At 49.5% G+C, this 17,670-nt stretch overlaps 1 protein-coding gene and 1 pseudogene across 8 annotated transcripts in view; one reads left to right on the forward strand and one right to left on the reverse strand.

Annotated features, from left to right (window-relative positions):
- Window positions 1–17,670, reverse strand: part of LOC118980230 (transcription initiation factor TFIID subunit 9-like) — an 82,942-nt pseudogene that overhangs the window by 62,467 nt on the left and 2,805 nt on the right.
- Window positions 5,317–17,670, forward strand: part of ZNF532 (zinc finger protein 532) — a 96,544-nt gene continuing 84,190 nt past the window's right edge. Inside the window, exons 1-4 of one of the 8 annotated variants that reach the window (XM_037035072.1) lie at window positions 5,317–5,857; window positions 6,266–6,336; window positions 7,443–7,524; window positions 7,610–7,719. The gene's annotated coding sequence lies outside the window, so the exon portion shown is untranslated. Of the gene's footprint in view, window positions 5,858–5,951; window positions 6,337–6,758; window positions 7,525–7,609; window positions 7,720–17,670 lie in introns of those variants that run through there. The other 7 variants (XM_037035109.1, XM_037035100.1, XM_037035090.1 and 4 more) reach the window with 7 other exon arrangements.

A 17,670-nucleotide genomic window follows, 5' to 3' on the forward strand; every position in this document is an offset into this window, starting at 1 on the left:
GGCATGTGGACAGGCAAGTGGGTGGAATCATGGAGAGCCTTCTAAGTCGCTTTTATTAATGGAGTCTGGGCCTTTTCTAAGGACAATAGAGAGATATGGAAAGGTTTGAGTGGAGGGCTGGCAAGGTATCTTTAGAAAGGTTCTTTGGGGTTGCACTGTGGAGAGTGTATTGGAAGTTGACCAGGCTGGGGGCCTGGAGACCAGTTAGTGACCAGTTCCAAACTGAGGGGATAGGCCAGAGGGCGAGTCAGGATGATGGACATGGAGAGAAGGACTAGAACCAGCAGATCCTTGGGAAGCAGAACCTGCAGAGGTGGCAGGGAGCAAACGCCGTTGGACAGTGGTGCCAATGAGGAGACAGACCCGTGTGGCGGAGTCTGGGGCTGAGTTTCCTGGAAACAGTCTCTGGAAATCCAGCTGTGAGAGAGGCAGAATTAGAAGGAAACGTTGATGCCCTGGCTGGGGTAGACCAGTGGATTGAGTGTGGGCCTGCAAACCAAGGGGCCGCTAGTTCGATTCCCAGTCAGGGCACAAGCCTGGCTTGCAGGTCAGGTACCCCAATACAGGGCACACAAGAGGCAACTACACATTGATGTTTCTTCCCTTCTCTCTCCCCCTCCCTCCCCCTCTCTCTAAAAGACAAAAACATTGACCCCCAATGCTACAGAGATTGAGACCTCAGCCTATTCATAGAGACTTGGGAGGTGGAGGGGGTAGGGTGGCATTCAGAATTGGCCCAGCTAAGGCAAGAGGGCCAAGCTTTTGTATCTTTACATCAGCCAGACATTGTCTGCTCCCTGGAAGGGTATAAACTTGGGCAAGACAGGTCCCAGGAACGTCTGACACGAGGCAGTAGCCAGTTTGCAGGGAGCAGCTCAGCTATGATCGTCAGCAGCTACTGTTCTCAGCCACTGGGGCTTGGGCGTGTACACGCTGAACAGAGGGTCTGGACAAAGCACTACAGTACATACGACAGTGGCGGAGGATCTTATGTTTCCCTTAGGACATACTTATTTTTAGGGGCCTGGAGGTTTATTATCCATTCCTTAGTTTGCAGGCAACTAGTTCGTTTCAACTGTGGGGAGTGCAGGACGTCGTGCTGACTGGTGCAGTCGCGCGGATATTGGCGGCGGATGCCAGGATGGATATTCGCATACGTAGTTCCCAGGAAGCTTCCTCACTGCCCGGGACCAATGAGATTCATTCTCAGGTGCAACTGAGTCCCCATTTCCTGTGGATTCCCTCCTTCTCCTTGTAGGATTAAGCCCGATCGCCTTTCCTTGTCTCAGATACTTTTCTAGCTTTCTTTCCCCCTCTTCTTGGAATTGAAAGAGTCGGAAATTAGCCCAAACCCCAGTTCTTTTCAAGGAAGCCCAGACACAATGTAATAGTCACGGAGGGTTAAAGAACCTTACAGAATTCTCAAAAGGCCTTGTCCTTGGCCCACAGCACCTGAAGAATCTTTTGCTGACCTCCTCCCCACCCCCACCCCACCCATTCTGGCTCTTCTGTGAGTCTCCGGAGTTCATCAAACGGGCCTTTTCCTCAGTCCCTGCCCTTCTCGTTCGTCCGGCAAGGCTGCCTTCCCAGCGTTTAGGCGTCTAGAGACAGAGAATGCTGGATCCATCCAGCAGCCGGCACTTGGGATGTCATTGAGATGTGCCCGACTTTGAACAGCGGAATTAATTAAACGAGGAGGCCATCAGACTTAGGTGGCTTCGGTGTCTTGGTGACCTCCACCAGCAAAATCTAAGCCTAGAAAGACTTTATGATTACAAAATCAAAACGCTGAGGTCAACCAACTGGGCTTTCAACTACAGGCAGTCAAGTAAGTCCGTTTCTTCATCTCTGCATCTTCTTCACATCCTTGATTCCTTGGCTTATGTAGGTGGAGTGCTCCAAACCAGGCGTCCCCAACCCCAGGTCGGGGCCTGTTGGGAACCAGGCTACACAGCAGGAGGTAAGCTTGAAGGTAATGCCCTTGAACCCTCCGGAAACCATCCCCCCCCCCCCGCCCCCCACCCGGGGCCTTGGAAAAACGGTCTTCCAGGAAACCGGTCCCTGGTGCCCAGAAGGTTGGCGACCACCGCTGCTCTTAACCGCTTCTGGCGTGGCAACGCCTAATTAGCATAGATTTTTGCTCAAATAAACTCTTACAATGTTTAATGTGCTCAGTGTATCTTTGAACAGAACACAACCCCCACCCCTTCAGGCGGCTGAGGGAAGGGCCTCGGCATGCATTTCCAAAGTAAGGCTCAGGAGCGGGGAGGAGTCTGGGCCCCCGAAAATCTACTTATGAAATTGACTAACAAAGGAAAAGGGAAATCCTTTCCTAGGTCTCCCGTTTATTTCTGTTCGGCAAATAATAATTTAAATCTGGTTATCATGTCTTTCAAGGGTACAGTTTGGGAAATAAAATAAATCCCAGTAATACTACTGCTCTGATTTTAAACATAAAAGATTGATTTTTTTCACTGACCGCTCAGCTACAGATCTTTATAATTCTAGTGTTGAACAGTGTAGTAATTCCTTTAAAAACATGCCAACAAATTGGACATATTAAACTCTCTATAAACGCCTAGGCCTAGCTTCATTTAGAGCTAAAAAATGTGTACTTAAAGTTATGGGGGGGGGTTGGGGAGGGTTTTTGAGGACTTTTGATGGTGGGATAAAGGCCTTTCTTGTTTTTTTCTACTCCTTTCCCTCAAGGAACGCACCTTTGTGTGCTCTGCCTAACAAAGGAATCTCCCAATTTCATAGTGGAATTTGAGGGTGGAGGGATGTGATGTGTACACTGGTATCTATATAACCTGCAAAGCCCGCTTCAAACCACAAAAGGATTAAAAAAAAAAAGCCGGGATTTTGCAATATACCGATTGGAGGAAAAAACCCAGACATTGAGAGTTAGCAATAAAAACATCGATGACCAAATCCGAAAGGGGTTGGAATGCCTTTTGTTTCCATTTGGTGTAAGAATAATATGATTTCTTTGTTCCGTCCCTTCTTATCTACAGCACTCAAATAATAGCTTATTTCGTTCTTGCAGTCAGCCCAGTTACTTCTGTCGTTGTCCAAAGCTGAGTGGTGCCCAAGATCAATTTACATATGCAGAACAACAGAAAGAATGTTTGCACTGATTTTGGGGGAAAATGGGGTAGTGTCATTTTTTAAAAAAAAAACCACACTAAAATTTGTTTTTTCTGCTGTGCAATTGAAGGATTTCCTCCAATGGACTAAGATGCATGCTCTGTTTTTAACTCTTGCTGTACCTGGCAGAGGCGTTCCTCCGAAGAAATCTACAGAACTGAGACAATTGGCAAGAAATTATCTTTTAGTTTGGGTTGTTAATGGTTTTTAAAAGTAGATGCATTGTTATGTTGCCGGGGTTTTTTTTTGTTTTTCAAATGATGAATGGAGCTTTCAAGCTGATTTCCTCCAGCCTAGGTTTGACCAAAACATTGGGCTTTGCACCAAGCTCTGCTCAAAAAGTATTTGGCATTATGGAGCCTCCAGGCAGTTCTACACTAAGTCACTTTATGCTAAGCAATCCAGACTTCAGTGCAATGCAAACCATTCAAACGCCGCTGCGCTGTGCTTTCAACTCTTAAGCGAAAGGAATGGGGGAGGGGCAAGAGAGCGTTTGCAGTAAACAAAGATTTCGAATCTAGGGAACCCAAGATTTACTCTGGTATGCATATTATGAAATTCCATATATTGTAGTATGTGTAGTGTTATCAAGATTTCTGATAAGCAGGCCTCTGGATACTTTTCAATGCATGTAATGTTTTCACATGCATATTAATAAGGGCCCACTTTTGGGAGAAGAAAAAAGGCCTCCTCTCAAATGAAATCAAACCCAGGTAAAGCTGAAACTCAACCCACAGAGTGCTGGCACTGTTTTCAGGCTAAAAGAGGATGAGTTTCTATTTCATCATCTTGTAACACTTGATAAATGTGAGGCCGTGGCTGGCAAAATTTGCAGATTACATAGGTCTTTCTGAGCACGTGGAAACGTGTGTCCCAATTTCCGTGCAATTCCAAACAGGTTGCTGTGTCACACGAAAGACCAGCAGCTTTTCTGTGCGACAATCATTTGGCTCATTTACATGAAAAGCCTTTAAAACCAAAAATGCTACTTCAATTTACATCATACCGTGTCCCCATAACAGAGAACAATGACTTCCTCAGTGGAAGTTAATGCAAAGGAGAGGCACACTGAGATTTAAAAAAAAAACCCAACAAAACCAACTTCTCAGCACTTGGCAAATAGTAACCAATTAATCTAATTTAAAATAAAACACAAAACTGCTTCCTATGCTGGGGGTTTTCACTGCAACAGGGGTGAGCCTTTTGAAGAGGGTAAGGTGACATTTTTCAGATGCTTCTATTTTGTGCTGTTTCTAGGGTACGCACAATCAGTTTGATACGGGGTTTCTCTCTCCCTTTAAAAGATCTGTCCACTGAGCGCAGGCCCCTGAACCAGGTAGCAGCCAGGACACAGGACTGGATAAATTGCATACCTGACGTGGTGGTAATATATTGTCTCTGTCGGATGTGTTGACGATGATACACTTTTGTGGGCTTTACGGGGTATATGTATCCTTTTGTATTCTGTAGGCTAGGACCGACTGCTGCATGCTCATTATGTGCTTGCTACCTTTGTACACCACCTCCCTTCTTGAATTTAAAGACCGGGCTATTACATCTTGTTTACTCAATACCATTCCCCTATTTAAACACACACACACACACACACACACACACACACCCCAACCCCAAAACTCAACTACATGAACAGAACATGCCATGTTTCGATTTGGCCCCAGTGGCTTTTTCTTTGCAAGCAAAATGTGTCTTTTACACCAGGGCTTTCTGCCCACCCCGGGGGGTGTCTTCCATTCTTTTGTGGCTCAGTGGAAGGCGAAGAGGGCTCCAAGCCACTAACTAAACCGAAGACAGCCCCTTCTTGCACCTCCAGGGAGAATTTCAGATTGACTTTATCTGAAGATAGCGTGCTCTCTTCTTACTTATTTGCCACCATTACGAGGATAACAAAACACCACCTTGGCTTCAAGATCCTGGGTAGAGGCTCACGGTCTTTCTCAACCATCTTTGGCGAGGCCTTGCTTCCTTCCACTCGAGTAAGTTGCGGCTTGGGGCCATGGAGAGGACTGGGTAAGAGCCTGAAATGTCGTTTGAAAAAAAAGCAGCCCTCCCTCCATCCCCTCACCACCACCACCACCCTGCTCTCCGGGGCGAAGCTGCAATCCAGCAGCCCCAGATGGGCGAGACTTGGCAGGTCTGCGGGGCTCGTCTTCCCTCCGCGCCGCGGCACCGGCCGGCCGCGGGGCTTCGCGCTCTGGCTCCCGAAGCCTCCCTCCCCCCACCGGCCGCCCCCTCCCCCTCTCCCGCGCTCCCTTTTGTTCGCTCGCCGCTCGGCCCGAGCCACCGCCGCTGGGCACGCACCTCCAGCCGTAGGCCCCGGGCTCCGGGGCCGGCCCGTCACTGCCGCGCGGCCTAGAGCGCGGCGCCCGGGGAGGCGCGGGGCCCGGGCCGGGCGCACGGCGAGGGCGCACCGCGAGGCCGCAGCGGCAGCGGCGGGTCGGCCCGGGAGCCTGGGAGGCGGTGGCGGCGGCAGCTGCGGCGCGAGGCCGCTCCACCACACACGCACACACAGACCCCGGCAGCGGGAATGCAGATGACACGCCCGTAACATGGAAGCCGCCGCCGCCGCTACCACGACAGCAGCCGCAGCCCCAGCAGCAGCCGCCGGCGGCGCCGCGCTGAACAGAGGTCATCCGAGCTGCGGCCCAGACACCCGGGCTTGACCGCTGTGAAGGCCAACCCTGGGAAGGGGGTGGGTGTGCGCCTGGGGGGCGGGTGCCGGGAGGGAGCCTGCTAGCGAGGGGCGTAAGGCCGTGGAGGAAGGGGCGCGCGGGGGGCCCCGGGGCAAGCTGTGGGCGCGGCCCTTCGTGCTACCCCGCGGCGTGGGGCGAGCGTGTGCGGTGTAGGCCGTTTCGCCTGACTGCAGTGGCCTGTTCCACGCTGGCCTTGGGGAGAGCCAGCCTTCGCGCCCGGCCGGCATCCTTGGGGGGCCCGAGGACAAGCGGGTTCTGCTAGGCCCCACAGGTTCAGAGAGGGGGGCCACGTGAGCACAAGAGCTTGCCTGCTCCCCCTCGGGGCGGGCTGTGCATAGAGGATTTTTAAAGGCCTCTGTGCCCCTCTTTCCCACTGCTCCTTCGTTTGCCCCCCACCCCCACCCTAGGCATCTCTACTTCTCTGCCCCGAGGTGAAAGGATTTGGACTTCTCCCCCCAGGTGCTTGAAAGAAGAGAAGGTTGGAGGAGGAGGAGACTGGTGGGGGGGGGGGGTTGCTGGTGGTGGTGACAGGGCTGGGAGAGAGAGACAGAGAGAGGGAGAGAGGGAGAGAGGGACGGGAGGAGGGGGCTGGGTGGGGTGGGGGTGACAGGCAGAGAGGAGCCTGGTCAACAAGCCAGCACCACTCAGCCAGGAGGCCGAGGCCGGCCGGCGCCCGCAGCCGGCGCATCCAGTGTGAGCAGACACATAGATTGCTTTCTTGGGGGCTCTTTGTCAGCCACCAACACAGAGAACACACACTGACACACAGGTACACAAAGATCTGAGCCAGGTTGTGGGAGGTAAGTGGGGGAAGGAGAAGGAGGGGGCAACAGTGTCTGCGGTGGGCTTTCGGGTGGAGGGTAGGGGGGATGGGCCCTGAGGGGCTCTGGGGTGCTTGGGAGGTGGGCATTTCCAAGACTGTGTGCTTGTGTGGCGGTGGGGGACACATGATGACCTTCCCCTCCTCAGGAAGACCTAAAAGGGAAAAGCAACCCCCAGTGAGATCCCCTGTGCTGATGATTTTCAGGGACTTGTTGGCAACTCGGCGAGGGTTGCCATAGCTTTTTTATGTAGGGTGACCAGAACCGGCTGAAACTGGTTTGAGGCAGATCAGCTCCTGAACACAATGCAGTCACTGAGCTACTACAGTGGGATAGCAGCTTCCTCCCTCCATGGCAGCCAAAAGCAGAGGAGCTTGCAGGAAGGTGCCATCCCAACACAGTATGTGAATGCACACTAGACACCACACAGCACTGGTATGTGGCTAATGGAGTCCTACAAGATTCTGTGTAGAGAAGATGGGGAAAATGTGCAGGTTTGCAAGGTCTGAGATTACTTGGGCTTTTCCTGCCCTTTTTCTTTTGCTTAAGGGATGGACAAGGAGCTGAGATTTATGACCCTTATTAAAGAAAAAAATGTGACTTGCCAGGGTGGGGACACTGGTTTATGCAGTCTGTCTCTCTCTCTCTCTTTTCTGTTTTTAACAAAACCAAACCAAAATGAACTGATGGATTCGCAATGGTAGTTTGTTTGTTGCTGGAGATTGCTACTTTGCATGCTTTTTTCCCCCCCTCTTTCTTGCAGGGTATGTTCTGTGTTGTGCTTTTCCTTTTAGACGCTACTAAGGGGTGTTGGGGATACTTCTGACTATTATGAAGGCCAAAAGGTAACAGTATTGTTCTAGGAAATGAGCAGGAATGCTTTCCAGTGATGCTGTAAGGCATACATGCTGTCTTTTTTTTCCCTTGTAGGCCTGTTGACTGGGGCTGCTTTTAACCCTTTCATGTTTGCAGAGAATGCAACTGTGTGACAGTAACTGAGCACTGGTCCAAAGTCTTTCCCAAAGGTCAAGGTTCACAAGGTGAGATACGATATTTTGAGCATGAATTTAAGTATTTATTTGAAGATCCATTCAGACACAAACTGTCAGTGGATTGGTACCCTGGAGATAATGCTGGGTTCGGAGTGGAGAAGAGAAGAAAGATTCTTAATGTTACCCATGTTTAATGGGATTAGGGTGACTTTACGACGGTGTTTCTGTCCAGGTGAAATCAGAATGACTTTATGCAATCATGGTGTCTAGTCATTGAGAAGAGTCAGGCCTGGAAAGAAGCAAGTTGAGAGGATGGTAGGCGGCAGGGCCTTGTGGAGAATGCACTGTTTTGCATAAGACTAAAAGCAATACACAGCATTTTCCTCAATGATTACAAAAAAACCCCCGGGACTTTGCCAAATCAAGGCAGCCTTGCCGCTTTTGGGGGGTTTGAGAGGGCTGAAGGTGGGTTCGCCTTTTGTTCAGTCACCCCCTTTCTTTTACCGGGCTCTCTGTGTTAGCCTGAAAGGTTTTTCACTCGGAGTCAAGTGGTGGAATGGCTTTTATTGATTTTGGGGGCTGTTGACGGTGAGTTTGCCATTGGATTATTTGTGGCATACATTTCAGCGTGGAGTCCTAATGCATTACCTAGAGGAAAGCGGCACTCTGGCTTCCTCTGTGAAGATGCCCGTTCACTCCAAGCCTTACAGCCCTGGCTTGCTGAACATGTCTCACGCCTTACGAGACTGCGGTTCAGTTTGAGCTGGCTTTTTTTACGCACCCCCCAGGAGCAGACGTTTTGGAGGAGAGAGAAGGAAGCAGTAATGAGTATAGCCAAGGGAAGAACAAAGGCAGTGAGAGCTTACAGGGGAACACTAAACATTTTGCCTTGGGGTTCCTTGTGAAAAGAACTTCCACTTCCCCAAACAGGAAACCAGCAGCTCCAGAATCACATCCAATGTGATGTCATCAACAGAGCTGGTTCTGTCTTCTGGCTTGCTAAAAAGTGCAGTCCAGGGGAGCCCACACAAGACAGGGTTGAAAATAAATTTCTCCCCTACTTTGAAGAGGGCATTTTGTTCTTCGCGGTCAGCAGAACAGAGCCTTTTCAGACACGCCCAGGATCTTAGATTGGTTGTATGCAGGCATTCGGTGGGCAGAATATCTGCCCTGGAGGGTGACAAGTAGGCAAGGGTTTTTGTTGTTCGGAAATGGTTCGAATGATCGCAGAGCATCCAGTGTGTGCGGAAGCTGGTGGAGGGAGCCTGGGGTGTACATGGTTAGCTCAGAATATTTTGTGTAGCATTTAACAGACACAAATGGGATCTCGGGCTGGGGTACCAATGAAACGAAATTCTTTACAAGTCCCTGCTGCCGTTGGCTTTCAGTTCCATGTTCTGCACGGCCAGAGGTGCTGTGCCTGAGTGTGGGCAGGAATCTGCTTGCAAAGCAGGTCCTGGTCCATGTTGCATGATATGCTGCTCCGGCTTTTTTGGTGCCAACGAAAACTCAGATGGCTAATATGATAAACCTTCATTAGCTTGATACAATAAGCTGTTTTATAATTGAGTCCTTCATTCCCATCTTTAGAAAGCTAGTGACTTGTATTTAACTTTGACAGCTAACCCTTTGCGGGGACTCTTTCTTGATGTAACATGTTTAAAAGCCCTTTTTGTAAAGCAGTGCGTGTCACAGAATGTTCTGGTTTACTCTCTCTGTGGTTTGGAGCTTTGTTCCTCCCCCTCCACCAGAAGGCTCCTGGAAAATAGCATTTGTTTTGCATTTAGGCCAGTCTTTCCAGCTGCAAATGCAGTGTGAGGGTTGGAGAGCTGGTTCTCCAGGGCGGCCATCGGGGAGCTCATCTTGGATTGAGGTCTGTCTCAGGTGGCGGCCTCCTGCCGAGGGCTGACAATGGCAGCCCAGGGCCCCCGGGGAGAGGATCAGAGTTTTCTGAGCTTGGGAATGTGAATGTGAGCGTGGAGAGCAGCAGCAGCAGCATCAGGCATTAGCATTCTCTTTCCTGGAGGAGCCGGCAGGGAGCAAGCTGGGTGGCACCCCCACTTGGGGCTGGGGCCTGTGTGTGGCCCACCCTGTCTCCTTGGAGGCAGCCGCACCTGGAGCCTGGAGACCTGCGGCAGTCCCCAAGGCGACCCTTCCCGCTGGAGCAGGAATGTGTGGGTTTGGCTGAAGAGGGTACGCGGGAAAGAGTGTCACGGGGTGTCGAACCTTTGCTTGTTTTTGTCATTTGCCTCCTGTGAGAACGATTTTGTCCACGTGAAAGAACGTGGGATCCAGGGCTTTTAGAACTCCGAGTCCTGGTTCAGAAGGCCTCTCCAAAGCTTTTCCCCTTCTTCCTCACAAAGAGATTCCCTGCTTCCCTCCACCCTTGTTTAAAGGAGGGTCTGGGAAGGAGGCAGCCAACAAGTAATGGAATTTTCCGTCTACACCTTTGACCAGGGTGAGTTAGAATTTTAGGATTTCTAGTCGCCCAGCCCCTTGACTTTTTCTGCTTGAAATGCTTTCTTGAGCATTCCCGTGGGGTGTCGTCTGTCTGCTGTTGGTGTTGAGTAAGCTTCCCCACGTCCTTGGTGGAACCCCATCGGGCTGTGCGCAGCTGGGGCAGAGGTTACCCGGACTGGGGGACCTCACAAAGGTTGTCAGCGCAAGAGGAAGTGGAAGGACCTGGGAACGACCTGGGATTACTCCCTCCTCTTGCCCCCATTGCCTCTCCCTAATCAGCACAGTGCTGGGACCACAGAACGCTGGCAGCAGCCACGCCTGTGTGTTCACCACGTTTAGCGAGTGAATGCGATTTACTAATTAATTGTTTTAATTTTTTTAAATTTTCACATGGCAGAATTGACTCGGTGGTGGACCGTTCTCTGGGTTTGGTTAGTGTACGACCCCGTGTATCAGCCACCACTGTCCATAATAAGGAACCCTTTCATCACCCCCCAAACTGCCCTCCTGCTGTCCCTGTGCAGTCAGACTCCTCCCCCCACCCTAGCCCCCGGCAGCCACTGGTTTGTTCTGTCCCTGTGCCTGTTCCCAGAAGGTCATACAGATGGCTTCTTTCGCTTAGCAAAGTGCATCTGAGACCCCTCCATCTTACTGTGTGTGTCCATGTTTGGCTCTTCTTCATTGTCAAGTTGTGGACCTCTCTGTGGGTGCACTTCAGTTTTTTACCCACTCCCCGACCGAAGGACATCAGGGTTATCCCCAGTGATTGTGAAGAAAGCTGCTGAGACATTTGCCTACCGGGCTCTGTTTGAATGTAAGTTTTTGTATCTCTTTGGGAAAGGCTTTGGAGTGAGATGGCTGGGTCGCATGGCGCGCACATAAGAATTAGAAGTTCAAATGAAAATACGTTCAGCTCTCCAACAGCTCACAAAACAAGACCTAGCCTTGTCAGCTGAGTTAAGGCTTTTCGAGGAGGAGATTGTAGCGAACATTATCTGAAGACAAATGAGAGATGTTCGTGATAATAGACCCCTCGCTAACAGGATGACATGCTTTATAACCCAGAACTAATCGGAATTAGCCAAAAGTGGAAACAAAAAACTGCAAGTGGTAAAATCTCCTTTATTTCCTACAGCAATTATTTTGAAACTCCTCAGAAACTTTTGGCACTTTAGTTTTTACATTTGTCTTCAGGTTCAGTAAGACGCCAAACTAATAGAACCAGAATTTTGGAAAGTGGTACCAAAGATCTTTGTTGAAATCTCAGCTGTACAAACAACATAATTATAATTTGTCTGACTTATCGCCTGCCAAAATATTGGTTGTGTTTTAATATTTGAAGTTATTATTCAGCTTTTTATACCTTTTAAGGAAGTGAAAGTAGTTGCGTAATATGAAAGCAATGAAGTAGGTAGATTTGGGAGGTAGATTTTTTTGGTTTGTGCGTGAGGATAAAATAGTGTTTAAAGCTGGGGGAGAACAAGTAGGAAGGACCAGCAGACCAAAGTTGTGATGCAGAGGGGGAGAGCCCAGAAAAGTGGGGAGGGATGCTTCATTGGGGGTTATTTCACCTACTTCACAGATACTTACGGAGTGTTAGGCACTGGGAGCACCGGGAGGGAGAGAATTCCAGAGAAAAATGAGTGGGAAGGAGCCTTACAGGTGCTATGGCAGGAATGTGAATGGGCCAATGCCAGGTGTCCAGAGAGGAGCCCTTGAAGAGGTGACTTCCAAGCCAAACTGTGAAGGACCAGTAAGGATAGGTAAGGCAGGCAAGACTTGGGGGGGAGGAGGGTCTTGTGCAACAGCGTGTGGAGGGGCACTGAGGGGGTTGGTGTGGCCAGCGGTTTGGGAGAGTGCAGTGTGGGCGAATAGAGGAAGCTTAGGAGGCGGTCACGGGCCAGACTTCTGAAGGTCAGTCTGTACGATCCATCTGTGTGTGGACTTCCTTGTATAGGCAGTCGAGGCAGAAAGCCTTCTAGCCTGGGCTGGGTAGCTCAGTTGGTTCGAGCATCGTCCTCATACACCCAGGTGGTCTTGATACACCAAGGTGGCAGGTTTGATCCCTGGTCAGGGCGTGTACAAGAAGCAACCAATGGATGCATAAATAAGTGGAACAAGCTGATTTCTGTCTTTCTCTCTGCCTTCCTCTTTCTGTCTAAAATCAATTTAAAAAATAGAGAGAGATTTACTTCTAATCACAAAGATCCTGGGTTTGCCCCTGGGAGGATGACGTGGAAGCTGTTCAGCCTGGAGGCAGGGAGGTCCAGTGATGGGACCAGGGCAGACCAGGGCCTGATCCAGGGTGTGGGCAGTGGGGATGGGGTGGTGGGTGGTGGCTGCTTTGGGGGCAGGTGTGCAGCGGGGGGTGCCTGGTGAGGGACAGAGGACTAAAGGAGGGTGGCTAGGGGCTCTTGGAGGTTACTTGCTGGAGTGATTTCTATGGCTGGGATCCAGAATTTAGAAGGCAGAAGAGATTTGGAGGGTGGAGGTGGAGGGGCTGAATACAGCAAGCTCAAGCTGCGGTTTAGTTGCCTGTGGGCGTGTGTGTCCTTGTCTCAGATCTGTGTGGGCGGGGAGGTCATGATTGGGAGGGATTCAGGTAGACCTGAGATAACAGAAAAAAGGTGGGAAATGGGTTGAATTCTGGGCCCCCTAGGATAATGGTTTATGTGATAAAAACCAAAGCAGAGTAGGAGTGGCCAAAGAACCTGAGACTCATGCTTTAGGAAGTGGGAGGGCCAATCCCTGAAAGGCAGAAAATAGCAGTAGTGATACCCTCAGGCCGAGGTGGTGGGCCTTCCCACGTGTTACATTATTCATACCGAAACCCTGAGCTGAGCTGCGTCCTATTGTCCCCTGTGGGACTGGTGGGGAAACTGAGACCAAGATCCCAGCCTGGCCAGGGTGTGCCAGCTCATGAATGGTGGTGGAGGCAGAATTTGGATCCTGCTCCTTACCCCCAGGTTATTCAGCCTTGGGGAACCCAGTTGGTGGACGTGGGGAACCACGGAGGGTGTTCAGGGGTGGAGGGGCGGAGAGAGGGCCTGGGAAGTGCTAAGTGTGCTGGTGATGTCCAGGGGAGAAGTGGCAGGTGGTCGGGGTGAGAGTGTGTAATGGAGCCGTTGGAGTCCCAGGATGGGCCCTTGTGGTTAGCCGGATTTTCCTGATGAGCATCACGCAGGGAGAATCCGTGTCTACACCAGAGACAGGGCTAGAAATAGCGTGTTGAAAAGACAGACTGGAACTAGGAACTTGTACTGGAACTAGGAGAAAGGCATAAATTGGAAGGGAGAAGGAACAAAGACGTGTTTTTGTTTATTTTTTGAAAAGGATGAAAAAATCAAAGTAAACTTGAAAAGTGGTGGCAAGAAAAACCTTTTGTTCTGACAATAAACAAACATGGGTTGAAGGATTCTTTCAGTCGGCTCAGTTCTATTTAAGAATGAGGTGTGTGAGCAAATTCTGCTTAATCTAAACCTGAAGGCTGAAAGCACTAGTTTCGGGCCAACTCAGTGGCCTTTTTAGCTGTCCCAAGCAGGCTTTGCATTGTTTTGTTTCCAGTCAAACATTATTACAACTTTACATAATTAGAGATTCCAGGCGTCTTGAAGGATTCGGAGGCTTGGAGATAAAATCAAGGTGGTGTAGTTCTTGAGTGTTTTCTCAAACTCAGCCTTTTCCTTCCTTAAACCCCTGCTTTCCAGAGGCTGACTCAGAGTCTAATAATGGGTATCGATTTTGATAGTTTTCTTCTGTGAGGAACAAATTCTTTCTAGATAAGAATTTGATTGCTGAAAAACTTACTAGGTGAGAAAAGTCAAACCTTTACAGTGATCGCCTCTCATTTCTACGGTGAGCGCATGTTAGGGTGGAGGGGGAGGGGTCAACCAGGGTTGAATAGCAGGTGTGGGACTAGAACCCAGTACTCTGGGCTCCCAGTCGAAGGCCGTTGCATCATTACTGTCTCTCTGCTTTCCGAAATTTATCGCATGTGTTTCGATGGTCTGCAAGTCAGCTCGTATTATAATCCTTATATCATGAGAAGCTGAAACCATGAGTTACTTGAATGAGGCCTGATGCAGGTCCAGGTCCTCGCCGATGAGCTGATCCTGAATACTTCTGCTGAACACTTGCCGATTTAACACAGCAAGAGTGGGAGAGGTGGTTTGAGGCTTGTAGCTTGAGAATGGAGTATGCTTCATGTTGCAGTTAAATCCGGGGGGTAAGGCTACGGAGGTTTTCGGTTGCCTTTGCCTCATCCTCGATGATACAAACCTCTGTTCTGCCAGTGACCTTGAGCGAGGTACTTAAATTCTAAGCCATACTTTTTTTCTTGAGGGGTTTATTAGGATCAAATGCATACAAAAGTGCTTAGCAGAGTGCCAGGTATATGATATGCTTCCTGTAAAATCTGCAGCCCCGTTTTCAGAGAAGGGCATTTTTTTTCCTGTCTAGAAGTGCGTTCTTTCTCCTGGCCTTCCTTTGATCTTGTTTATAAGTGGGGTTTTTGGGGGGGGGCTCCATAGAAACACACACAGTGAGTGCCTCCTGCTGTGCCCGCAGGTCTTCAGTTCCAGCTGCCCTGCGTCTGGTCCAAGTGGGTGAAATGTAGGCAGGCGGGTAGCATGCTTGTTCCTACTTGGCGGTACCTTCATTTGTCGGTGGAGAACCTTGTGCGAATTTTGTGGTTATAATCCTCTACTTCAGTGGTCTTTGCTTCTAGGAAAATCCAGCCCAGTCAGTGAGTCTGCATTGCCTACCTGTTGGTGTGAGGGGATTGACACTGATCTGAGTTTTTTGCAACAACTGGATTGTGCACGTGTGGCCGGTTGGCTACCCCCATTGATCCATCCCTTCCCCTTGGCCCTTCGCTTCCCGTGTGTGCTCCACAGCGAGCAGGTATTCCTGTCCTGCTCACCGGGTTGGGTAGTGATGGAAAATTAAGTGGAGAAGGCACCCGAGGGATCTGGGAGGAGTTACTTTGTCTAGAAGAACTGCTCCGCTCACGGTGGGCGCCAGCCCCTTAGGGCTGTGTGGGTACATGCAGGGTGGCAGGACCCGACCGAGATGAGCTGTGAGCGTATAGCGCAGGCCAGATTTCGAAGGCTTATACGACAAACAGAATGTAAAATATGTCATTAGGAGGAGGTTTTGATACTGACTACTGGTTGGACAGGGACTGGCAAGGAGGAACTCCGATGACATCCTGCACTCGGTGTACTCTGTCCTTTGCAGGGTACCCAGCGTGCCCTACATTGTCTTTGTGCCTGTCCCTTGGTAGAGCTGTGGTCCTTCTCCGTGCCAATGGCTGTCCCACGGCCCTTATTTTTCCGTACCCGCCTTCATTTATTTATTTATTTATTTATTTGTTTGTTTATTGTACATATTAAAATTTATGTATTTGGAAAAAAATTTTTAAATTACAGTTTATACCATGTTATTTTGTGTTAGTGTTGGATGTATAGCAGAGTGGTCAGACACTCACATACTTTACAAAGTGCCCTTCTGGTATATCCAGTACCTAGTTATTACCACGTTACTGACAGGATCCATGTCCTCATTTAAAGCATGAGGAGACATCACCTGTATGCCTCAGTCCCCCTCTTGGTTCTCAGGACCGAAAATCTCCCTGGTCCTGGTCTAATCCGCTGTGGCTTTGGAGGGCAGGGTTGCTGCTAACCCTACATGGGTGACAGTTCTCACTGGGCTTGTGAGACACTCCCTGGGGAGTCCGTAGGATACGGATCATGTAGGCAGATGCACTTAGCCATCTCCAGGGTCAGGATATCCCGTACTTTGCAGTGGCATGCTTTCTGGAGGGTGTCGCAGTATGAGCGAAATCTCATAGCCGCCTCTGTGCAGACATCCTCAGAGCTGTCGAGTGAGTGAGTAAAGGCGATGAGGAATGATTTCTACGTGTTCATCAGCTACGTTTAACAGGCCGGAGGCAGTGAAAGAGGGTCTGCATTCGTGTAGAGCCTGCTCCTGTTGTACACGAGAATGGCGTTGTTGCCCCGTGGGAGAGGGATTTCCTCGGTTTGTCTTATCTTCCCTATGTTTCCCTTGCAGTCCGGGGCACAGAATTTTTGCATGACCATGCTGTTTGCGGGTGGGGCCTGTGGCTGTGCCTTAAGTCATTATGCTCAGAAAATAACTTACCTGTTAGTGAATTGAATTCGTGTCCTTCGTTTTTATACTGCTTTCTGAGATGTTTGCCTGGATTCTAAGGGTAGAGGTGGGGGGAAGAATACAAAAAAAAAAAAAGATTGGATCTAAGTAGAGATTTTGATAAAGATAAATTTGGGGGAGAATTGTTGAAAAGAAGAGGGATGGATGGTCAAAGGAGGAAACGATGGGAAAGTTAAACACTTGGCATGAGGAGAAATTGTACAGAGGACGTTTCGCGTAGCTTTTTGATGAGGACAGAGATTTTTGAGTCAGGAAATGATGAAACCCAGGTCTCAGGGAAGATTAGTTGAAGGGTGACGTGGTCGCCCTGGGCGAGTGTAGGGGAGGAAACGGTTCTGACCCACTTGATTTCTGAGCAGTTGGGTCTCACAGCAGCCCTGACAAGTGGGTGCTCTTAACCCCTTTTATGCCTGAGGAATTTGAGGCTCCGAGAGATGAACAGATGTGCCAAGGCTAGGTTGCCAGTCAGTGTGGGGGTTGGTGTTCATACCTGGTCTTTTGGACCCCACAGTCTGTACCTCTTAACCGTCCTTCAGTATTGTAGCCAGAGGAACCAAGTTCTTGTGGGTGTAGGAATGGAATCTTTTCTGTTTACTCAACATCACAAAAACAGCGTTGAGTTTTTGATTTTTGTTTTGTAAATGCACAGTAAATGCTCAGTGTCTGAGTAATGCATTGGACTGAGATACGGGGGGTAGGAAATTTGGCTGAATGGTGAGAGGAGTAATTCATGCCTGATGTTCCGGTCTCGCCTGTGCACAGATGTGTATGTGAGGCCTCTTGTGGGTAGGGGTGTGTGTTGTGTGTATGTATGTGTGTGCGTGTGTGTATGTTTGAGGCCCCTCACAGGTACATATCCTGCTGGTGAAATGCAAGTCTAGTTTAAGTGGCCAGCGTTAATTTGGGGAAAGATGAAACACAGAGCTCAGCAGTTGAGTAATAATAATTACGCTTTAGTGGTTTTGATGTAGATGACTCATAGAATTAAAGAAAAACTTTCTATTCCTCTAATCTTGAGCATTAGGATATTGGTGACCTCTGTTGGAGTTTCAAATTTAGTTGTAAGTTCTTTGGTTATAGGATGCTCTAATTTCAGGTCCTAGAGGATAGGACAAATTTGTTCTGCATCTTAGAAGACCTTGCCGGGCTGCCTTTCTACAAGAGGCACTTCGGTGAAGGAAACTCGTCATGATACCCCATGTGGTGGTTGGGAATTCTGGTGGCATCTGTCTTATTGTCACCAGTTTAGGAGCAGAGTTGTGGCTTGGTTTCTTGTAGGGCCCTCTCTGTGTTAGAACCCTGTTGCTGACCTTGTTTTGATGGTATCATAACTCCAAATAATAAGAA

This window comes from Sturnira hondurensis, unplaced genomic scaffold (assembly GCF_014824575.4).
Source record: "Sturnira hondurensis isolate 20B ecotype Veracruz unplaced genomic scaffold, ASM1482457v3 Scaffold0001872, whole genome shotgun sequence".
NCBI classification, from domain to species: Eukaryota; Metazoa; Chordata; class Mammalia; order Chiroptera; family Phyllostomidae; genus Sturnira; species Sturnira hondurensis.